The 26,938-nt window shown below is 23.9% G+C and overlaps 1 protein-coding gene across 2 annotated transcripts in view; it reads left to right on the plus strand.

The window, feature by feature from the left end:
- Positions 1-26,938, plus strand: part of LOC132919766 (chaoptin-like) — a 200,760-nt gene that overhangs the window by 41,849 nt on the left and 131,973 nt on the right. Inside the window, exon 2 of one of the 2 annotated variants that reach the window (XM_060981587.1) lies at positions 5,686-5,731. The exons of the other annotated variant lie outside the window; for it this stretch is intronic. The gene's annotated coding sequence lies outside the window, so the exon portion shown is untranslated. The remainder of the gene's footprint in view (positions 1-5,685; positions 5,732-26,938) is intronic. 2 annotated transcript variants of the gene reach the window in all.

A 26,938-nucleotide genomic window follows, 5' to 3' on the forward strand; every position in this document is an offset into this window, starting at 1 on the left:
CGTTCATATTCCTATACATTTTTATAAAATTAATTTTCAAATGTATTGGTTGCAATTGACAATGAGTATTATGTATTGTTTGCTTTTAATTTTAATCATTAAGGTTACACAATTCCACATGAATACACACAACAAATGTTTGTAGCAAGTTACTTGAATATGAAATACTTTAGAACATCTGTTTCCTTGTAGTATTTATGAACATAATAAAGCTATGTTTTAATACATAGGTAGATAAATCTAAAAATGATTGGATAATTTATGGTTATTAGATAGTATAAAAGTGAGAAAACACAGGTAAAAATTGCGATATGAACACCCATACATTAAAATATGACCATAAAGATAAACAACGGTAAAATAAGGTCAAATTCTATGTAAAATAAATCTCCCCACCATTTGCGTGCGTTCCCTTTTAACAATAATAATTATTATTGTTCTAAGCAAAAGAGACTACCCGGCTTAGAGCATTTTTCGTCTGCGTGGTTAATTTACTATCCAGTTGAGCCACACCTTCAAATGTTTTTATCTTAATGCATTCTACGTACTTGGTTCACTGTTTTTCTTTTGTAAGAGCTGTAATAAAGGGTCATCATTTCTTGTATTGAAAACAAAATACTAAAATCATTTTAAAAATAAATGTAATCTGTATATTATATTTTTGAATAGATTTACTGTAGATACAATGTTATTTATTTTAATACTTGTATTACATATTATTATTATTTATTTTTTGTTACTTAATCTTTGCCATTCAAAACTATGAAACATGTTTTTTAACTACTTATATACAATTTTTAAAATAGAAATGTAAGTCATATAAACATTATGCAATGTAATTACCACAGGAAAAAGTGGTTACAATATTTTAGTTGATTTATTATTTTAGAGAATTAGTGCCTGAAATAAAATAGTGCAATTCTATAGCTTTAGTTTCAAATCACACGCATTCAGTAATCCAGAAGATTTATCATATAAAATATATGATATCTAAGTGTAAAATTTATAAAAATGAATTCACCTTTAATGAAATTTCATTTTTTTCGGATCTAAAATTGTTTCGGACACTAGGTTGAATTACCTAAACGAATTTATTAAGTTCCCTAATCTATGGATGTGCATAAATAATTAAATTAAGTTAAATAAATACTAACAATCAGCATATAAACTCGGCTTATTATTTTATTAATTTAGACTATATGTAATCAATATAGGTATTTTTATTTTACTATAATTTTAAAATTATTTTTTTAATTAAACTGAAACTTATCCTTCTAACCTTAAGACTTTTATCTATTGTAATATTTATTGACAGATTATTAAATAATACACAATTACTTGTTTGACATTTCTAAGATGTTTTTGTTTAAACTTAATATCTCTAGTAATAAAATAAAGAACATTTTGGATTGGAAAATAAACACTATTATTTAATTTAATCATATTGTATGTGTTATTTATTAAGTATCAAATCCATTATGTTTCATTTAGTTTCATTTTTTTAAATATAATCTACTTATTTATGCCTTAATTTTTGGTTAATATATTTATTTTTTAATAATTCATGAAACATACTTATTAATTTTTAATAGAATTTAATTATTTTTAGAAATGTATTACTCCACCCATACTTATAATAACCTCAATTAACCTAGCCTAACCTAACATAATATATTATATACATTTTCTTATAAATCATATTATAATATACATATGAGCATATAATTATCATAATAATTTTGGAAGTATATTTTTCTTATCTCTAAAAACTGCCTGAATTTGTGTTCAATATGTAAATTCATTAATTATATATCCAACGACGCACTGACACGATTACAAAAGTTGGCTATAGTATGCTTAAAGTAATACTATTAACCGTGTAGGTAGTAGGTACATACTGTAGCTCCATTAAAGATTTATCTTTCGGCACAGTAATCATCAATTAATTTTGGTTTTATATTTATTGCCGGTGAATAATATAATAAAGTAAATGGTATAGAAAATCTTGTTTTTGTTTTTCTTAGTATTAAAATCGTCTACTGTGAAATATGTGACTCATGGAAGGGCGAAGGAGACTAAAAAAAAATGAACGTAGTGAGATTAGACATGTAGGGAAATAATGACGACAGGAGTGGGTGGCTGACTTAAGTAATTTATGATCCACCACTATCGTAGCTGTTTTGGTCCGCTATGCGGGAAAGAGTGACACACGTGCCGCCTTCTTTGCCTGAAACTTTTGTATCCCTTTGACAAGGGGTAACCAAAAAAGGTGAAATTTACGAGGCACTCCTTTTCCACCCACGTGTTATTGATGAGACCCAATATAAATCGCGTCTAGTAAGTTTGACCATACAAATTTACTTGTTTCCCAATATTTACTTTGGATTAAAATACGATCGAAATAGATTAAATTACATTTTTTAGACATTTTATTATAATTACATTTTTATTTACAATGATATAGCATAATGTAATATGCAATATACACATTTTAAGTCATATGAGTACAATAATTTAGTTTCTAAATTAATTTATTATTGTTTTCTTTTTTAAAAATCATAAACATTTAATATTATGCTAAAATAACAATTATATCATACGAGAAATAAGACCACATACAGATATAAAACCCATCTTATTTTCTCTCATTTTTTTAGAATAATAATCTACAAATAGTAATATATTGTTCTATTTAAGTAAATTATGTAACAGACGATAACAAGTTTTTTTTATATACAATTAATTTTAATTTTGTTTTGTTTTAATTAACTTTGTTGATGAAAATATCTTACTATAAATATATTGGATATATTAAAAACTAGATATAAAATTATGTGTTTCATTATTGTTTTCTTTGATTATAATAAACTGTTAAATTACATAGACTCTTCAATACTAACAGCGGAAATAATTTTTTTTTATACTAATTTATGTAAAAATCAATTAATTGTTTTTGTTGCGTAATAATAATATCTAATGTTATATATTTTGCATTTAATTTCATTCCAAAATAAGCTCTGAGCCTTTAAACTTAATTCCATCTGTCGTAAAATAGATTACAGTTTAGTGCATTATGTTCTTTCTCGAATAATAAAATAAGTGGGCGTTATACTTTTTACGGTTGCCGAAGCACATATAGGCTGATGCATGCGGTACGGGTATACCAACTTATGTATTCAGTTATGGTAGTGTCGGTGGTAATGGCAGGCAAAGACCATTGGGTTTAAAAGCACGAGATCAGGAAAATCTGCGACAATAGTAATAATGGTTGCAATAGTCCGACAATACAGAGGAAAAGAGAGAAAAAATAAATAACGATGACGTATGAACCACCCTCTTCACATTTGTCGATAATGCCATTAGCTCCATTGGCCGTTCATCGATGTCGTACGAAAGGTTTTGGGGGTGCGCGTTCCTCATAGGTAGGTATATACTATGTAATATATAAGACCGGCTGTGGTGACGGTTATAGGCGACGTTAAATTTTTCTACACCTCACGTAGAGATTGAAATCCCGTCTCGTTCATCTCCCTGTCCTCGACAATAGAGTTGGATATTGAGCCGAACAGTCTGATGCAAGTTATTGTGGTGCAGTGGATACTGCAGGAGAGGAAAGAGAGCCAATCACGTGTGTGGTTTTTTTCTCGCACTCCTCTCAACCTCGTCACGTCTGTAAACACACACGTACTCGTAAACTATAGTAAAAGTCATGCTTTTAGTTTGACGAAGCGTATCTGCAAAACGAGAAGGAATAAAATGAAATTTTTTTTCAAAAAATAACGCAAGTTGACGAGGTTTTTGTTGACGATCTTCAGAGCTGTTGTCGCTACCGTCAATCGCGGTCATACGTCGCCGTCACGTGGATACAAACTCTAGATTTAGAAAACGCCGTGAATGATGATAACCTTTTTGTTTGAAATCCGAACGTTATCTCATCGACTCCGTCTTCTCTTATCAGAGGTTCATTCAACCCAGTGTTTGATACTCTATAGTCTATATAATACCCATAACAAAAATAAAACGTCCACACATTTTAAGACCTGTCACACAGAAATTTGATTTCATATATTTTGAGATAGGGTGTCAAAACGTTTTAATAATGTTAAAAATTTCGTCAATATATTAATTAATAAGATTAGGTAAATAGAATTTTATTGTTGTAAGCATAATTATTGATATTGGATAAAAAGAAAAAAATAGGTAGAACATTGCGTTGCTGTAATTATATTATACTCATAAGTTATTTATTTTTAGCTGTCTATTAGGATTATAAGTAATAAAAAGAGAGAAAAGGAGATTAATTAGTGGTTTTGAACTTTTTGGTGAAGTCAGAAGTAGTAGCAAGTAGTAGTTTTGCTAAATTATTTAGTGTTTAAATATTGAGATCTAAGTATTACTTCAAAATATTTTTAATCCAAATTCATATAGGTAATATATAATTAGTCTGCCTAATGGTCTAATACTCTAATCAATAATAATATATTTTCTATGATGCATATTGTATATTATGTTAACAACACAAATGCCACTATTTTCATTTTTATGTATAAAACATAACAAATACCATACACCACTTCATATTAATAATTATAATATGAAATAACTATTTTTTATTGCATTTGAATTAGGTTTATTTGTTATTTGTTTTTGAATATTTAGTAATTTAAATACTAAATTAAATAAATTATGTTATTTTATCTCATATCATCTTCCCAGGTCGGATCAAAGCTATTTTTTCCCTTAGGAAAGAATTATTCAGTTTGCCCCTCTTTTAAGAACATTTATTTTGGGATTTTAAATCTATATACATTTTATGAAAACTGTAGTCGTTACTCTCGTATAATATTGAATTATCTGGTTGCTGAGGACTTGATTCGATTTTTACTAGAGTCTATAGAACTCCCTCCATTAAACATCCTCTAATCATTTCAACCAAATAATTAGTATCTAATTTAAGTAAAAAGTGCCTATTAAAATATGGCTTATCTTAAGAATTGTAAACTATTAATAAATTATTTCAGATTTAATAGGATTACATATTTTCTCATTTACAATTAATAGATACTGCGATTGGTTTATTTTAATTAGAATTCAATTGATATACTACAAAATATATTATTTTTTGAATTAATGATTATAAAATATTTATATAATTAACAGAATTTTTAAATCGTTTACAATTATATTTTATGAAAAACAAATTGACGACTGATTTGGTAAATAGTTGACTTTGGTACAGCCATGATTATAAATCAGTTTTTATTGAAACGTAAATTTATTATAAATATGATTTGATATATTTTAAAGACCATTTAATTTATATTTACGTAACTCGCATAGTAAGGGAATGTATAATTTTATCAATTTTATTTAACAAGTCAAAAATACTTGTACAAAGATATAGCAAGTAAAGTATTATCAAACTTTGGAAAAATATTTACTTTTAATTCGTTAACATCATGGTTTCAAAACTTTTAAAATTATTTTATTCTTAGAATTCATTTTGGAGAGTCTATCAAACTAATTTATTATTTGCGTGCACTGTACACTTCGCTATGAATTGTTAGTTAGAATAACAAAAACACTTAAAATAATATCGATATTATGTTATATCTTTGTAATGTTTATTTTGTAATATGATGTATTCAATTTTAATTTTAATTATTATTCATTTTTATTTTTTAGTGTCCTAAAAAATTATAATCAATTTATTTTCGAACAAAACAAAATGGTAAGTAAATAAATTATAAACTATATTTTGAATTTTATTGCTGATTCTTATTTGTGTAGCTATAGTGCTATACTATAGAAATGATAACAGTTATAATTAAATTTAAATTTAAAGTAAATTAATTATAGAAAAAGTTTTTGGACTGGTATAATTTTGTCTATATTTGTTATACAAACGAGGTTATTTTTATTAGAAGTTAAAAGTAAGCATTTAAAAAAGTTTTAGTTACTGTTAAATTACGACTTGAATGTGTAATTAACAGTAGAATATAATAAAATCGTGTTTTGAAATTTTAATTATAAATATAGGTGTGCTATTTAATTTAGAAGTTACCATTTTGATGTTTAATCTTTTTAAAAATTAAATTAGTGACATTTGTTAAAATTGTAATATTAAAATTTTTCAATTTTTCGAAAAACAATAAATCATAAAATATTTTTTATACTTAATGGTTTTGTATAAAAAACATGTTTTATAATATTCATTAAAATGATTTTATACATGTATTTTTTCTTCTAAACTTGTATGGTAAACTTATGAAATAATACTTTTTTAACGTAATTGTTACGATAATTTTAAATAGCTTAGATTACTTGCATATAATATATTACAATTTATTGGTAAATAAACTCTCATCATACTTTGTGTATATATAATATTTAGGTGTATAAATGTATTAAATAGGTCACTTAAGCAATTTTATCGTATTGTACCTATTAATAATCTCCATAGAAAAGAATTATATTAATTATTGATATTTTACTTTTATTCGAGATTTATTAACATTTAAAAAACATGTTTGAATGATAACCTTTAGGAGGGCTTAATAAAACAATAACATTTATTTGATCTTTTATGTATAGGTAAATCTACTTATATATTATATTATCATATACCTATGTATCATATATTTATATATATTATCATTTATCTCTGGCTTTGTTTTTATTGGATAATTTTTACATTACAATAATTATTGTACACAATAATACCTATAATTGTACACGTATTTAAAAATCCACTGGTAGTATAATTATAGAAAATGTATGAAGAATAATATATGTACTTTAAGTATATGAATTGTAAATGTAGTTACCTAAACAAACCGACATATATTCTAGGAAATATAAAAAATTTTTGTATACATTTAGTTATATATTACAGTCTTACAGTATGTACGAGTAGGTAATAGATGTTATTTTTTATATAGATTCTCTACTGATGTCAGCTAGACACTAAAAAAAAATATAATAAATATTAACTTTAAAAATGTGTTGTTGTTTTAAATGTACATAGTTGTAGTTAGTATTTTTTAAAGAAATCAAAGTATATTTTAAATTTACATATTTTTCTTAAAAGTACAAATATATTATATAAAATATTAAGTTATTAAAATTAAAAATATTATGCACATGTTTTGGCGTAGTACAGTGGACGCACAAGTTTCCTGATAAATCTGGTGTTAAACTAGCAGCTAGTTGCTATAGTTTCTGGATGGGTGACCAACTGGTTTTAACCAACTTGGTTTAACTGTTAAAACCGGGAATTTTAGCAACACACGGACCATGTCCTCTTACCTAACTGTAATCGTCAAGATAAAAATAATACTTAGCTAAAAATCTCATTTAACATAAAAAAAAAAAAAAATTGATGGGTGATTTTATTATTATATTTTATTGTTTCTAATGAATTATACTGAGTATTAACAAGAAAATAACATTAACAATAGAATAATAATAATAATGTTGTTACTTATTATATTTATGAATAATTAATATAGATTATTTTTTGAAGATATCATTCGGGTTTTTAATTTTTCTTTAATATTATAATACTTCTTTGATTGTATTATAAATAACTTCAATATTTAATTAATTTACTATGTTTTATTGACAATTTAAAATCATAAGAGAACAGCTAAAATGTACTTTATCGAGCCTTTCACGATTTTCAATTATTATTTTTTAACCTAAAAAGTACTCAAGGTACTTATTTCATCTATATTATTTTTATCATGAAGACATTATTTATTATCAATTAATTCGTTTAATTCCTTCTAGAAATTCGTTATTTAAGTACAAATTTCAACCATAGAGAATTCACAGGAATCATACAGAAACTGTGTTAACGAATTATAATTTATGCGTTTAATAAATAATAATGTATTATATTTAAATATTAAAGATTTTACTGCATTTGAATTTAAAAAATAAATAAATATATAATAAATGTATAATTGAGCATCTGTACCTCGGCATCCATCGTAATTAAAAAAAAGGTTTCTGTACATTAGGTGTAATGATTGACACATTATTATAATATAGGCGTGTTAAATTTGAATTGAATGATCTATCATTGTTACGAAAATTGATTCTAATCGAAAACAGTCTTTCAACCTATATCACAAACTATATTTAATTTGTTTTTTTTTATGTACATAGCTATTAAAATATAGTAATAGTAATTTTACGAGTAAATATCGAATATTGTAAAAATTTGAACTTGAAATACGTATGAAAAATGAATTTAAATATCCAGTAGACTTTTGTTTTATACATAAGTTTTCAACTTATAAAGAACCTTATATTGAATTTTCAAATCTTCAGTATGAAAACAAAATGTTTTAGGAATTTCTAACTACAAAGTAATTTGTACATTTTTAAGATTTTGATGAATTTTATTATAGTTAAAAACTTAAGACTTTAAACGTTTATAAAAAAAAACTGTGACTATAGATTTTTGATATTTTTTAATTGAAAAATTAAAGATTTGTGAGAAATATTTCTAGCTACCAAATAATTTTTTATTATTACATTTATTGAAAAAAAAAACTAAAAAACTTGAAAATTGCTCATTCTTATTTATAGCTCAAAAAGAATCGAACAATTTTGAAAATCTGATCGTAAATTAACATAATATGGTAAAAAGTTAAGTTTTTACAGTAATTAGTTTTCAAGTTACACCAAAACAGCAAAACTGATATTTTCGAAAATTGAATTCGTGTAGAAATTCTTGTTTTCCTTATTATTGGGAATTTTTTTACTTATAATCAATACATTCATCGCCCCGCTTAGAATGTAAGGTATAGTAACTTCAATATTCCATATGCATATTTTATTGAGGTTTCTTTAGTGTTTTAATAATAATAATGAGTAACCAATATATTATATGTTTGGCTTTTTTTTAAATTTTCTTTAAAGTTTCCTTATTTCTCTCAGAATCTAAATACTACTTAAAATAGTCTTATTAATACTAGTAAACTAGAATATATTAGAATAGTATATAAATATATGATATATAAACTTTATATATAGCCATATAGATGCTTATTTTGAACAACGTCTCTTTTTTCTGCTAAAAGCATAAACTGTGCTTAATAAGAAAAACTAAACTGTTCTATTATAGAATTGTATAATGTATTTACTATTTTGGAACTATTATAATAAATATATATATAAAAAAATATGTATTATACTTACTTAAAATATCCTATTCATTATAGGAATACATTAGTCTACAATCTAAGACCACTAGATCTGATTTTTAAAGAGGTTTTTTTTTTTAATAATACAGCTAATAGCTATTACTGCAGAATACCAAGAAGCACATAATTTTACCTACTGTACAATATTATGTCACCTAAAGGTTTCAAAGGAGTTTCAAAGTAACTTGTAACATTACGTTGATTGTTATTTAAACACTGATTTTGTGGTAACTGCCGTTGTCCATATTTGATGACGTTTCTTATGAGTTGGATCAACGTAAATATAACATGTATCGTATCAACATTTCTGAGATGATAAAACTTCCTAGAAACGTCTATCTTAAATTGAGTAAATGTTACATAGATGTTATTATTCAATGTAAATATAAGACTATTTATTATTATAATAACGAGGAAAAAAACATAAACATTATCCAGCCAAGCTTGGATATCAAACTTCATTATATTCATGATCATGTCGATACGACATAGTAAATTTGAATAGCACAAAATAATTTTAGTAATTTTATATTACTAAAAAATGATACATTCAGAGTATAAAATTTGCTTCAAATAAAAAAAAATGACACATTTGGATGGATAAATAATGAGAGATAAAGAATACGGAAATTATTCTAATTTTTAGCTTCTTATATAATTATTCTATTAATGAAAATGACCATCATTCATATACAGCTACGTATATTATACATAATTAATTTGACGAAGTGAATACGGAATTTAGCTAATTAGGTATATAATAATATTATAATTTATCTTATCAATACATTAATAACTAAAATAATATTTACTTTACCTATTGTCTATAATATGAAAGAAAATACAGATACATACTAAAAAAATTGTTAAATCTGGACTGAAATTGCTGACAATTATCTGTCAATGCGAAAATTCCTATTTAATTAAATAGTTTTGTATAGTGGAAGAGGTAAAACTCCGGTGAACTTAAAAAAAATAAATTACAACTTGGCTATTACACAAGAACAAAATCTTGGTAAATTACTAATTAATGTTTAGAAGCTTACGTATTTTTTAATACAAAACTTACCTCTTATAGGAAAAACTCACGCCATGTGAAATAGTCAAATTTTTTTTATTTAAAAAAAAAACTTTATACAGTCGGATTGGTCTCTAATTTCAAAAACCGTATTTTCAAAAGTTTTAATAAAAGTATATATAAACAATTATTAATTGCCAAGTATTCTGAAATGTATTTTATGATTTTACTTCTAGTAAATTCAAAAATCAGAGTCCAATATGACCTAAATAAAGTTTTCATTTCTCATATAAAAAAAAGATTCAAATTCAAAATTCGACTATTTTACAAGGCGTGATTGTTTTTCTCGTGAAGTCAATTTGAAATAGTTCGATTTTATTTTTTGTAGAGTCTACTTGTAATATCACGTAACTATAGATTTTTTAAACTTTTTCACCACGATAAAAACCTGATTCCAACAAACTGAATAGTAGTAACCCGTCGCTTGCATTAATTAGACAAAGGTTTCAATAATTTGTTATTATCAAATCTATTTAAAATAAAACTAATTGTACTTCAAAAACCTTTTCATACAATTCATACTTAGATATTTAAAATATTTAAATAGTAAATTATGCATTTTATTTATACACAATGACATTTGCAAAGTATGTTCATTAATTTTACTTATTATGTATGATATATTCATACTGTTTTAACTCAAAAGTTAATAACAGTAATATAATATGGTACAAATATATGTGTATAATGTATATGTATTTATATATTATGATGATAATTAAGTATTAATAGTATAATAAATACAATATTTTTGAAAAAATTAAATCAACCTACCGTAATACTAATAGTAAACTAAATCGCTAATATCTAATATCTATATAGTAAAGCATATATATTATAGCGATATAAGTAGACAGACAGCTTATACCGTTGAATTTAAATTTAACACATACATTATAGTTACCCATTTTACAGTAGACACTAAGTACCTACTAATGTACTCATTTACTTACTTTTGTTTACTTATACCTCATTCTGCCTTCCTAAACTACTAATTACATCCGATTTTTTTAAAATAATATTCAATATTGTAAAAAGCTATAGGTAAACTAATAGTAAATAATGTTTTAATTTATAGTTTAATGTGTGAATTTTGATATATACAATTAATAAATAATAAATAATTAATTATAATTAATTTATACATGGAATAATTTTGGTTTTTTTCTTTCTCAAATATCTTCATGTTTATGAATATTATTGTTTCTTATTTTATGTTAACCACTCGATAGTTGATGTCACCGATGTCAGTATTAATATTTGATAAGTTTTTTTAAGTATAAAATATAGTTTTAAATAAATAAGTCTTTTAAAATTATAATATATTACAATTAGTTAAAACAAATTCAATAAAATAATTACTTTCGTCAGTGTAGCGACAGTATTAAAAAAAAGAAAAAACTGTTCTTTAACTATAGTATTATTTAATGAAAAAGTCGATGATACTCATTGTAAATGTATGATAAAATACTTCAATTTTTTATTCTCATTTCAACAGTATACAAACATAAATATATCACTTTGATATAACCATTGTTTATATTATAATTAATGGTATAACGCGTAAAATAAATCGTCTTCAAAATTAAAATACAAACTAAATTAATATTTATCTATCAATAGAATAATTTTAAATGTATTTAAAATAATTATTTTACACATTATAAGAAATTACGAAGTATTTTACTTAATAAAAAAATATTAAGTTGGAATAAATTCTTGGTTGATATTTATTACAAGGCACTTTTTATCTGTATGAGTTTATAAATTATATGATATTATATTATATATTTATTTGTATGCACCTACTACTTCAAAAACTAAATTTAAAGTTTAAGTTGAAAAGTTTTTCATTTTTATATTACACGTGATAATAGTCATTTTTATTACATTTGGTATTTTTATAATCTAAAATTGCGTTAAGTTAAGTTTATTATCATTTTAATTGAAGTTAATTTATATTATATTGTTAAATTGTAAAAGTTTATATTATTATTACATTTCCGATATAATTCTTCATTTCGATTTCAAGTTTTAGAAAATACCAAATTATGAACAGTCTATTATTTTTACGAAAATAATACTTTATTTAATAAACCTGTAATAATATAACGGAGCTTTTTGTGCTTATATTTACATATTTTTAAAGTACACAAGTTTTCTAATGTCATAGATACTTTATAGCAGTCCAAAGTTTTACAATTTAGTTAAAACGTATACATAACCAAAGTTTCGTTCAATATTATAGCAGTGCATATCAACACATTGAACCCTCATTGCATGCCAATTTAAGTTTACGATAGGATTTTGTTATTATGATGAAAGTTTATTGGTTACAAATTACAATGAAATTCATATATTTTAATTTTTAGATACACCAACCGTTTAATTTTATCAATAAACGTTCAAAGCACATTATTCCAATAATTTATGATTCTACCTAATTTTTCGTATTAACTATATTATTAATTATTAGGTATGGAATTTATCTATATTGAAAATATTAAATTAATTTAAATTTGTTAAAGTATATTAGTTAATATTTATTATTATATTATGCCACGAAAATAGAATTTTTTTTTTAATAATTATTTAAATAATATAAATTGTAATTCTTGTAAATCTAAATAAAGCATATTTATAATTGAAAACAAAATACTTATAGTTTTTATGATATTTAATTTAAAAATACAAATGCTGATGTATTGATTTTTGATTAGGTAATATATGTGCTAACCAAAATTGTAATACTCAGTTATTCACAATTAAATTGTTATAAAATATAAATATATTTATTCAGAATAATTAGAATAGGTTAAAATGTTTTAATTCTCTCCTTTCTATACATAAACAGATGATTATAAAAAATTAACATAGCTAATTAAAAGCATTAAACAATAATAATATTGTGAAATAGTCTCGTGACGGATTACATACATAATTGTTTATTATAACAATTACCATTAAATATTTGATTTGTATATGAATCATATAAATTATTATACAAAATAAACTGATACATTTTTTAATATTATTTATTCAATATACCAATATAGGAAAATAAAGAAAATTAGTTGTCTCTAATTTATATTACGTTTAATATGAACTTATGACGTTACTAACGTTTAATTTACGCACGGTTAGATTGCTTTATTTGTCGGAATTTTTTAAGATAGGTAATTGGAAAAATATAATCCATAAAGAGCACATTTATTATTTCGATTTTATGCTTGACACAGATGATGGGTAATACTATAATTAATATATTACGTGTTACTTATATAATAAAATATAGAATCTACAACAACAAAAAAAGTACAAAATAATTCTAAATTTTTCACAAATAACTAATAACTTTTTTTTACTAATTTATTCATAATAATACTATTATTAAAATAAATACCTATATATAATTACTTAATTTTGTTATACGTATTGAATTATTTTTTAGTTACTTGATTCATAGCTTGTAAATATTTTATTTAACTGTATAAAAAAAAAACTATTATTGCACCTAAATAAATAATTGATACCACTTTCAAACAGTGTAATCGTCTCTTGTCCGTTCAAGGAACAGCCGTTAACGCACCACATAACCGAAATTTATACCGCCATTATATTTCTTTTCCAAGCTTGCTGTCCAGTTTACCATCATGTTTCTCTACCGTCAGATTGATTAAAATCCACATTTTGTTTGATCTGTAAGAGTATACGGGCATTTCTGAAGAGGAATCTCGAAACGATTTTATTTCATGTGCAAACAGAGGGTAGACTGGCAAGAGCACTTTTAATCTGCGAGATTAAACACGGTGTGCCCCATACGAATAATGCAGTGAATGTCCTAGTTGCAATGACGATGCTACACCCAGCGACATTTTTTTTTCAACTGTGTTTATAATAAACAGGAATTTACAGAATGATTCTTAAACAGTAAATACTCATTATCTGGAAATGCTTAAATTATTAAGAAATCAATATTTAACATTTTTTTTAAGTATTATTTTAAAATATCCTTGCTGGCATGGCCAATTAGGAGAAAATCATCATGTTTCAATTTTTTTTTTAAATTTATTTATAATATGCATATAAGAGAATAATAAATATATATAATATACATAAAAGACTTACTAATATACGGTTTTTACAATTATCTTAGTTTTAGTTGTAATAAAACTAATTTTTTTACCATTTTACATCATGATAATATTTTAAGTTTTTAATTTTTGGAACTACAACATTTATTTTTAGTTGTTTAATCTGAAATGGAAAATTTTTCAGACTATATTTTAATGTATAATAATAACATTTTGAATAAGTTGTTAATTTGTTAAAACTTTTAAATTAAAACGAGTGGAGTGCTGGTGTGCGTTAAGTTGTTCCATACTAATATATACAATTTTCTACAAACTATTTCTAATATTTAAAAATTTGCTTATAACTATTTGTAAATCAGTTTTTAGAATTTACTAATTTTGATTTAAAGTAATCGTTTAATCAAGCGGATCAAAAAGGTACTCCATGAATTGTTGTGTACTTACTGATCTATCTAAACTTAAATACTTTTAACAAATTAATCGTTATTCAAAATTTTTATTCATTAAGATCCTCAGAAAAATATTCTGGTTTAAAATATGAATTAAAAAAATATTTGCTTTCATTAGAAAAATTTAATAACTTATTAATAATTTATTTATAATAAATTATCACGATAAAAAATACAACTTCCAACAATGTTATTTTGTAATCACTTTAAATTATGCGAAAAAAGTATTTTCATAAACGTTTATATTTTCAAGGTAATGAGCGTTTAATGTTAAATCAACTGATTTGAAAATCCAAAATGTATTCTTTGATATTTAATATAATAATAAACATAATATACATATCATTACATTTTTTGCATTTTTATGTCGTAGAAGATCAAACGTATATTAATATTAAAAATTAATTCTCAATATTCAGAAAATAGTTTAAATTCTAAATTTTTAATTCTACGTAAACCTTATACTAAAAGCTATTGGTTTTATAAGGTCTGTAAAAGTTTTTTGACCGATACAACTATATAGTAATTTATATTATGTTATATATAATAATATAACTAGTAATAATTTATAATAATTCATTGGCATTAATTTTGGTATACTACTTGAATAAGTGGTAAAATTTATAATAATAATTATCACTGAACAATTATTCTCAGACCAGTATATTTTGTTATTTTTCTCTTCTAAAAAAATAGTGAGATTACCAATAAAAATAGTTATATTATTTACATGTGCTTAAAAAAAATGTTAATTATTCAAATTATGCAATTAATAAATTCGTAATTTCAAGTAACTAAAGTAATTTTAATTTCTTACAAATATTAAATTTTGATTTTTTTATTTAAAATTATACGAGTATTATATACTTTTTTTGGAAAACTACTGATATTCTGCAACTTTTAAATTTCAATAAAAATGTATTTTCATCCTATTTAAAATTTTAAGCATACTTTTAGTGCCCTAACTATAACGTATTTCTCAATTACAAAAACTGCTTTATCATTGTCAGTGTTGGATCTACAAATTATGTCACACCGGGAATATAATAATATTAGAGCCCTTATAAAGTTACCTAAAAAAAAATTCAAGGCTATTTCATAATGTTATAGTTGATATTCAATATTTTTACTATCAAGACATATATCTAATATATATAATGTATAGGTCATAATAATGTTTATTTTTAATAAAATATAAAATAATGATACTCGTGTTGTAATAATCTGACATAAAGCATTCAATTTGCATTGAAAAAAAATGTAAATATAGTAAAAATATACGTTGAAAATGAATGAGTAAATTGTAATTTAGTAGGCTAATGAATTTATCATTTCATATTATTTGAAATTTACGCACCTTTATGATTAGTGGATAGCACCCAGCGCCCAAGGTACCTATGTGCCTTGGATTTCCCCCCTTTATTCCAGTGCCGACCATTCTACCAAGAGCAATGATCTTTTTGCTTTACTAGTTTTCCAAATATCTAAGACATATAACAGTAAATAAATGATCGATATATTTCATAAAAGTTGGTATTTTATAAATTATAACACTTAAACATTGAAATAATTCAATAATAGTTTTTATATAATAAGTCTAATAAGATATTTAATACTCTTTATATATTATAAAATATAAAACATGATATTATATTTTCTTTAAACGCCATCTGTTTATTAATAATTTCAAAAATACATCTATCATAAAGATGGGTCAGGAAGAACTCTTCCGGCTAGGATGTACTGCAATATTCTAAAATTATAATAACGCAGTTGTCACATCATCGTAATAATATTGACTATAATATGGTGTTTGTTTTCGTCGAGGTAGTCTTTTGTTGTTTGTATAATTCGTGATATATATATATATATATATCAATTTACGACAGCTGCTTTTTAAGTAATGAACCGACTTAACGGAAGAGTAAATAAAGATGGCTGTCATACTACTATAGGGGGTATAAAGCTTGCACCCGAGGCGTTGTGATGTGTCGAGGGAATCTTGCGCCTAGAGCCGAAGTCGTTGTTTATACATAAAAAAAAACCACAGTAGTACGTTTAAATATGTTTAATGTGAACAACCACACCTTAAATAGATCTAAAAACTAAAATTTATTAATTGAATATACAAGCATTTCGAGTCATCACAGTTTGTTTGCTAGAAAATATAATTGTTTATTTTTGAAATTCTATTTATAATGGTAGACGTCTACTTAATATACTCGTATATATATTATACGTTATGTAGGCATTCTTGACGTTGGAAATTTTGACTCAATCCAATGATCTGGTATTTATTTGTTTGATAATATAATTGAACATTTACGAGGTATTTTTTAATTATATTAATACGATATAAATGAACATATTTTTCAAATAGGCTTAAAAATATTATTAAATTTGTTTTTATAAAAAGTTTATCAATTTAATTTAAATTGAGTTTTTTTCAATCATATTCGATAACTTTTTTTTTTTTGGAATTCTAAATATTTTTTTCTAAATTATAGTACACAAGATGCCAAAAATTATAATTTCCATTTCTTCTATTAATAATTAATCAATTAAAAATCATAATTTCTTGAATTATATAAAATCATTTTTAGACGATTTATTCAAATGTTTGATATGTTTTAACTTCTTAAGAGGTCGTGTTACCTGCGTGTGCTATTTCCGTCTTACACATGTACAACATAGTAAATTTTTGTTCACCAGTTTCAATAGTGTACTTTAAGTTTTAATATTAGAGTGAATTGACCTATTATCAAACTTTTAGGCAAGAACATTAACTGTGTTCTCTCATTGGTTTTTACGATATTTTTATTTTTAGGTGAGTTATGACTTTATGAGTATGAAATTATTCAATATTTTAAAATGCTCATAATTCACTTAAATATTAAAATATCGTAAAAAACCAACGTGAAAACACAGATAATGTTCTTGCCTAAAAGTTTGATAATAGATGAATTTACTCTAATATTAAAACTAAAATCACACTATTGAAACTGGTAAACGAAAATTTACTATGTCGTACGTGTGTAAGACGGAGACAACATATACGTGTGAGACGTTCTCTTAAAGATAATTCTATTACGATACAATCTTTTGTTTTTAAAAAAAGAAATCCATTTTTTTTGTATTTTTTTAAGGTATCTTAATATAATATTATAATTTTATATAGTTAGTATACTAAAATTTAGATTTGCAAACTAACCTAACTTAAGTGATTATACGATATCTTGTGAAAACTAAATAAGCTATAAATGTGATGCACTAAATAATAGTTAAATATTAATTACTTCTATTTTTCTTAACCAATTTATTTTAATCAAATAATTTTAAATATAATAAAACACATTTTAAAATAAAGCTTAAATAACTCAACTACGTATTCACAGAAAAATATTGAATATTATATTTACTATATCATATTGCTGATTATAAATAAGGAATCATTAATTGTTTTATTTACTTTAACATTACACACATTTTTTACTATTCATGAATTAGATATTACAATTATTTTTATTCATATAATACAAGATTAACATAGAAAAAAATATCTGTAAAGACAGATGATATTTTTTTGATAGGTTATAAAAAGTTCTAGAACTTTTACCTCAAAATGTTCATTCAAGTTTAAAAATAAAGTTATATTTGATTAGAAGCCTGATGCGAATAGCTTTAAAGTCATCTAATATAACTTTCATTGTTCTTATTTTAAACTAAACTAATTTATTCATATTATAAAGGTTGTTTAATATTTTATATAAAAAAATATAAATTCTGAACAATAATAATACAAAAAAAAAAAATGGTGTTCATTATCATTTTATTGAATGTATAAATTATATTATTTATGAATTTTAAATAAGTAGGTGTTAATAAATAATAATTAAGTAATTATATTTATTATAAAAATTTACAAGTTATAGAAATCCTTAAGTTTAAAAAAAAAATTAAATTTGATTACTTTTATAAATCAATTAATACTTATTGATATTTTTAACAAATTTGGTTTATATTATATTCATATATTCATAATTAATATTTAAGTATTTTTACTATGAAATATTATATTATGAACTAATAAAATGTTCTATGTTAACCAATAACTTACAATACAATTTCATTACCTTTTATCGACACTAGGCACGATAAAATATAGTTATTATTATAATATAATAAACTTAAAACAAATATTTCTAAACACTTATATAAACCTTAAAACCTCTAATAATATTTTTACGATTTATGTGTCAATATCTCTATATTGTATTATTGTAAAATTATTAAAATAACAATAATTTAAAAGTCTAAAATTGTTGCATAGTTAACATTCATAATAATATATATTACCATGTTTATTTCTATATTGATAATAATTAGTAAGTATCATATTACACGATCGGTAGAGACTTTCCATCGGTCTTAAATAAGAAGAAATTTTAAATGTACATTATATTACGATTTAGAGAGTAAACAATAAAATACTTTAAAATACGTTTGTGCAATTATTCATATTAGTAATACGCAACATATTATATAATAAGTTAAACCTTTAATAATTATAATTAAGAACGTGTTTTTATTCTAATGATATAGTGTATTAATCATTATCATAACGATCTTAATTTAGATTCCATTTTTAAGGAAAAATCTAAGGTGGTCTAGCTTTTACAGTTTTCTTTTCTGTATTGGCAAGTTTTCCAGTTTCTAAATGAATGGCATCATTCTGAATCCATCACTCTCGCCTTGCCACATCGTGAACGATATTGGCTGCAGGAAAAGCAAAATAGGTTTCCGTTAATAAAAAAAGTCTAGTAACTATTATCCTGATAGCATAGAGCATAAATTTTTATTGAAACACTTCAATATTAAAAAATACGTTAATTATCATCACCTAAATTACATTTTTGTGTTATCTATATTAAATACAAATTTATTTTATTGATGATACACAATATCATTTTGAATTTTTAAATTTAAATTTTAAAAGCAAAACTTGTTTTTTACAGATTTTTAATAATTTATATTTTCATAACAAATTTAAAACAAAATTAATCTTTCAATTTTTTATTTTAAGAAAATAATATAAAAAAAGAGAGAATGAAAGTTAGTCGAATTGCTTTTTCTAGCATCTTTATTATAAGTTTTTACAATTTATTGTTTCGGGGAAACAAAAATTATATGGATTTTCTGTAAACAATTAATATGATATGGTGATTAAATCATCAAAATGAAGGCATTAATATGAGAAGTATAGAAATTGCTATTAAAATAATTATATAATAAAATAAATTAAAAGTTTACTGAATTTATTATTATTGAAAATTAAAATTAATTTAAAAAGTCGTCCCGACTTTATAAAAAAAGGGTGTCGATTAATTTGTTTTTTATTTTTTACGATTTATCTCTTTTAAACTAAATATTATTTAAGTAGGTATATAATTATAAATAAATAAATAACTAAATTAAAAAGATTAATTCTGCGGGTATTCTATGGTATAAAACTAGCGAAAATTAACACGTAGGTACCTACATGCAAAGTATAGTTAGTTTATAAATATAAAAATTACATAATAAAACATAGAATTTTTTTTTTAATATAAACTTATAAGTTATTGGATAATAATAGTATACCATACATGGATAATAATATTATACCATTCATGGATAATAATATTATACTATTCATAATAAATATCATTGATGTCATTCTAAAGTAATGGACGTTTTCTTAGAATTCTATATTGCTGACTGGTATTAAAACTTTTAACGTATGCGGTAGGTACGCTAATACTATGTCTGTCTGTCATCAATTTTCAAATTATTGTTACTATTGTTATTTTAATTAAAAAATTACTCTACAGTATTATTGACCATAATTCTTAAGATTATTATATTTATCAGAGATATTTTTATTCATATTATTGTCTTAAATAGAAAAAAGTAGAACAATTTCCACTAAAATATTGTATACTACAGTTATCATTATAACAAGCATGACTAGTAATTGGTATTTATTATAATATTTTGTTGATTACAAATAGATACATTTAACATTTTCTATAAATTTAGAAAATTTAATTTGATTATAAATTAATAATTTTTATTTAATTATTTAATATAATAATATTTTTATTTTTTTTTTTTTGCAAAAACAACTAGATACATTATATAAATACATAGAATAATTAATTGCAGCACCCCCTAAAAGCGAAACTTGTACTGGGGGAGCAGTTATTTTATTATATAAACTTATAATTAATCCATAAAAATAAATAAGTAATAGCCGATATTAAGAAGTAGCAAAGTATAAATATACAATATTATAAACAGAGTATAAAAAAAGAGTATAAAGAACAAAAATATATTAAATTTAAAAAAATAGTATTATTAATAAGGTTAATAAATTAATTAAATAATAGACAGATCAAGACTTTTTACATAATTTTTGAATGATTTTAAATTACCAAAATGGCTAATGTTTATATTTAAGGTTTGATACAGTTTTAGACCGTTATATAAAACACTCATTTGACCAAATACTTTATTATAATTAGGTAGGCGTATGTTTATATTATGTTTACATCTTGTATAATGGTCATGATCAAAAGGAATAATTAAATTTTTATTTTTATAAATTTCAACTAGTGCATTAAAATCAAAAATATGTCTAAAATCATTAAGTTTTAGTTCCTTATAAATTATCGTGGTATTTGTTATAATATAAGAGTTAATTTAGAATTGTTTACTGTTTTTCAATTTTTAAAAGCAAAATATTAAAATATTGGCTTATTTTAATAAATAAATTCATAATTTTTTACTTTTTTATTCCATATTTAAAAAGTTATTCGTTGCTTTTTAGTTATTTTCTATCATGATATTTTAGTACCTAAATAATTACTTAAATATTAAATATCAACTAGATTATATTATGATTAGTAATAGTATACATAAAAATAAAAAATGATTTTCAAATTTAATTATTTATGAAACTTTACTATAAATTATAATTACATATATTAATTATATTTATTTTTCGTAATAAATATCAATCCATGAATGTGAAATTGGATATTTTGAATTATTCATTAGAAATTTACTAAACAGAATTTTGTTATTTTAATAATATTTTTGATTCATTTATTAATATAGTTGAACTAATAAATTAATAAATTATTAGAAATGTTCAGTGAATCATATTTGTATTATTAGTATTATCGACATAATTTAGTCAGATAAACTAATATTGAATAAATTCCTTAAATAATTTATAAAAATATGTTAAATACAAGCCATATAATAATAATAATTAATAAAATAATATTTTTATTGTCTGTTGTTTGAAAAAGTATACCGAGTTGAATTGAAAGGAAATACATTAATACATGTTACATGCTAATTAATGTTTCGAAAAGCAGAGGACAGAGTGTCGGACCTAAATATTGTAATTTGTAATGAATCATAATAATTAATAAGGTGATTCGTTAATATTTTATGCAGCGAATGTGTCTAAAAGGTTTACCTGAAATGTACATTTTAGTTTAGTTTTCAAAGCCGTGTAATACATTATTATGTGTTTGGCTGAGCGGGTTTTGTTGGTAATATTTACGTCTGAAATGGTGTCGTTAAAGGGAAAAAACAAAATAAGGTGTGACCTATAGAGACTCCATACCGATAACCGTGGTATGAAAATACAGGAAGTAGTGTTTTTATAAAAAAAAAAAATCGGCTTACGTGCCTTACAAAGAGCCAACGGTTTCAGATTCAGATATAGCATTCGCTTTACCATTACCAACCACCACAATCCGCTTATATTGGTGGTCATTTTATAGACATCTTGATCAAATACCCGATTCACGAGTGTATTCTTCTACCTGTGGGCCCATTATTGGCATTTGATTGTATATAAACTTGTGATGTGTATGCAGTTATGCTTATTTATTCAGCGGTTCAGATAATAAATGACGAATTGGGATCTTTATAAAATAATTTCCTTTCACATCAAAGAAATGTAAAATTCAATTCGATAGAATAATGTTGCGGTGATTTTATATTTTCAACGACGGTAACTATTATGACACGCCTAAAAAATACAACGGTGGATATATTTGCGAACACGTTAATTAAGTTTCAACAATGATACCATTGTATACATTCATAATAAATAGGTTAACAAAATTATGGGAAATTGAAAGGTTTGGTTTTTGCCTTTACCTGTTACATTGGTGTAATTATTTTCAGCTGATATGATACTGATCTTGAAATTAAATTTTATTCACTAAAACACGAAAACAATATTATGTGGGATATATAATTATTTTTGGCATGTTAAAGTGTATAATATTAAAAAAATATTTTGTTATAACTTTTAATATTATCATTGGTACGCAATATACATATAGTATTTCTGTATGCATTATTAGTATACTTTAGGTAAATAACAAATCTCGAAAACAGTACTAATGGATTAATCCTCCTCGACAACAAAGTTTAAGTTTGTAATTGCATTTTTACGACGCATGTGAGATTCAATAATCTAATGGATATTTGAATAATTAAACTCAAAGTTGTTCGAGTATTTTGAGTATTATTATTACTATACAATATACATACTGATCACCTATACAATACTACTTTTAGTCAATCATTAATAGTTATAAAAATATACTAAGTTTGTTGTTAAAATAATAAGTTGTTTTATATATTTTTATTAACAAGTACAAAAAGTAAATATATGATAAAAATACAAATATTATTGTAGTTTTTATTGAATTAATATTTTGTCGTATCATATATTATTTGATATATGAGTATTTTATAATACTACATTTAATTAATTAAAAATATTATATATCATATTAATGTTAACAATTAAATTAACTTTTGTAGTTATTTATCTCTTCGCATAAAAATAATTTAATATTCGTAACGGAACATTGCAATTTGATTTGATATTAACATTAAACCGATGGTTGGAGTTAAGGAGGTTGATATTAAATATTTTCTAATAGTTTTCAGATTTAATTAAAAATGAATTTGACTTTGAAAACTGAGAACATAATTTTCGTTGTGAAAAATTGTGTTTTTTCAAAGCCAAAAGGTTTCATTTCTGAATGAAAAAAAAATCAGTATATAATTAAAACTCCAAAGATTAGTAATTAATTATATATTTTTTAAATAATGATAAATTGATGTTTGATGCAATATTAATTAATAAATTAAGAAAAGTTCATTAGGTATTTGAATACAGTATACTCGTATATAATTTGAGAAATTACATCTTAACATGAAAATACAGTTTTTATTACAATTTAAATAAAAAATATTTTTGTTTTCTAAGGTTTTTTCGTTTGTATTTTTATTAGGTAGTTATCTTATTTTATTTTGTAATGAATTAATTTATATACAAATTATTATAATTTTTATATTTGCTTAGTAGTCTTTTTTTATTTGTATGGTTCAAATCACAGTTTATTAAGTAATAAAAAATAATATAGAATATAGTGCATGGACACATTTATTTTTAATTATTGATACACGTGCAGCAATCGCGTTATTTATGTGCCCATTAGAAAACGAATACATAATAGCGAATTATTGGTATAAAGTAATTTTACCTTTAAAATATCCGATCCAAGTATAATTTTACAGCAATGAATTCCGATAACTGTATTCATGATAAATTTCTCAATCTTTTAAAACGGAAATAAGATAAATGACAGTTTCTCCTGGCGTGATGTAATACAGGTGTTTGAAAGTTTTTATTGAAAAATCTTTAAAACAGATTTGTCAGTAGGTTAAACAGAAGAGCTTTTATTTGGCGAACTTTATTTCGTTCAACAATCGAATTCGCACGTGCACAGTACACACGCATCAAAATTCTCGGAAGAAGTTTTTCTACATCAGATCAAACGATTCGTGACGGATATATACCTATGTGGACCACATTACGGTTTACACATTACCATTTACGGTATCTCTGGCTTGTTGGCTTAATCTTAACACCGCTCGATGAGGTTTTATCGCGAAGATAGCACTGAGAAGGTTTAATATTTTGTAGTACATAGTGTATAGTGGCGTCGTCATCGGTTATCGGTTCCTATACGTGCAGAGTTAAATTCCTTTATTGAATCATACCCCCGTCGAGTATTTATAACTATTAATAACATACAGTTATATACCTAGTTGCTATTAATAATTATGCATCACTAACCTCGTGTCGCCATTTCATCCCCGGTAAAGACCATTCCTCCACACGTCGCGGGGTACGTGCGTATTATATACTGCGGGTGGTATATACCACAGTCGTATTCCTATGCTATCGTGTATACGTGTACGCCTAACCTTCCGGGGACTGCAATAATTCTGTTCGTTAATCAAACTTAAAGTTTTGACGTTGTTCAAACAGTCACTCCACAATAATACGACGGAGGTATAGCGGTGGTAACATTACAAGAACCGCCGTCGCTTATCTCGTATAATTATATAGACTTCGGTTGATATAATATACATATATACACATATAATTATACGTATATATGTGTAACGTATGTTGGGTATTTATATATTATATAGTAAATATACTGTACAGATTTAATGTGTATAGAAACACTAGAAACCGCGTCTATGTATATGTATCTACCACCACAACTCGCACTCGTCCATAAACCCGATTGTCTTGTTGTCGATTAACACGCCGCCACCGTTCCCGAAGAAACCACTGCGGTCTTTTGAAAATTTTGGTTATCCACACCTGCGCCCCCAAAAACATTTTTTACTCCACTCCCCTCACCAGTCACCACAGTTACCATGGTAATCTGATCTGACTTTTTACCACGCGACCAATCGTCGTCATCGTTATCTGTGAATGCAAACGGGTGTTCATATTATAATCATGTAATATAATATAAGTATCACTAATGTTCTCGCTTAACGATTATTAACAATAATAAAAATAATACTATTGGAGTCGTTCCAAGGATATTTTAACGTTTTAACGTTATTTGTGAAGCACTAATCATGTATCTTTAATATTTGAAAAACAGACCTATGTTTGACTCTAACAATCAGAGAATTGTTTTTTTTTTTTTTTAATATGTTCTAAATATTTTTATATTTATTAAAAATATCATAACATTCGTTCTCATCGAAATGATATTTAGGTACCTATCAATATCTCAAATTATATTCAGTATTCACTCAAACTATTAATTTATAAAGTTTAATTCTATTCGACGTTCTGAATGTAGTAGGGATAATACGTATCGTATTTTAACTGTTATGTTTTGAAAAATATTCGAGATTTTTATAAGTGAATGGAACAGTCATAATTTAGTAATTAATATTGTTGTGCTGATCGAACGTACAATTAATATACAAAGTTTGACAAGACGTTAAGCTATAAACTAATTTCCACAAGTGTAAATAATACGGTAATTAATACTTGTTAGTTGTTATCTTGATCGACGCTTAAACTTCCACATACCTCTAAGGAATATAATCATAGTGAGCTATTTTTGATTTCAGTCGTCAGTTATAACAGATCATATCTAACAACTATGATATACACCATTAGATAGGAATAATATTGGTATGTTATGGTTTCGTATTGTATCGTCTTTGATAAAATTGGAGATAAATAATACCTACGTATTTTTGGGGTCATGGCCCATCATAATTCACATCAATATTATATTTCAAAAGACAATCTCCGTGTATTTGGCTGCTGAAAATGTACTGATGATGAATAGTTATATATCATCAAAACGCTTTGAGGGGGAAGTTTGAACTTTTTCACAACAATAATAATAAGTGACTGCTATCAAATGGATGGATATCAAAAGAGATAATCTGATTTTAACTAAGCACAATGGGTGTTAATTACTCCATTTATTCCTCAGAGTTCTAGAAAGTTTCTCGATATTATAATATAATGTCTTCTTTGCTTTAAGTAGGATCGGATTCGTATATATTTTAACGCTGATATTAATACTGACTCCGTTGAAGCGCATAATTCAGTTAGAGTAACTACGCTTTAAAATATGAAAATAAAATACGTAAATAAGAATAATACACCAATTCGACAAAATTATCGTA

Source organism: Rhopalosiphum padi, chromosome 2 (assembly GCF_020882245.1).
Source record: "Rhopalosiphum padi isolate XX-2018 chromosome 2, ASM2088224v1, whole genome shotgun sequence".
Taxonomy (NCBI): Eukaryota; Metazoa; Arthropoda; class Insecta; order Hemiptera; family Aphididae; genus Rhopalosiphum; species Rhopalosiphum padi.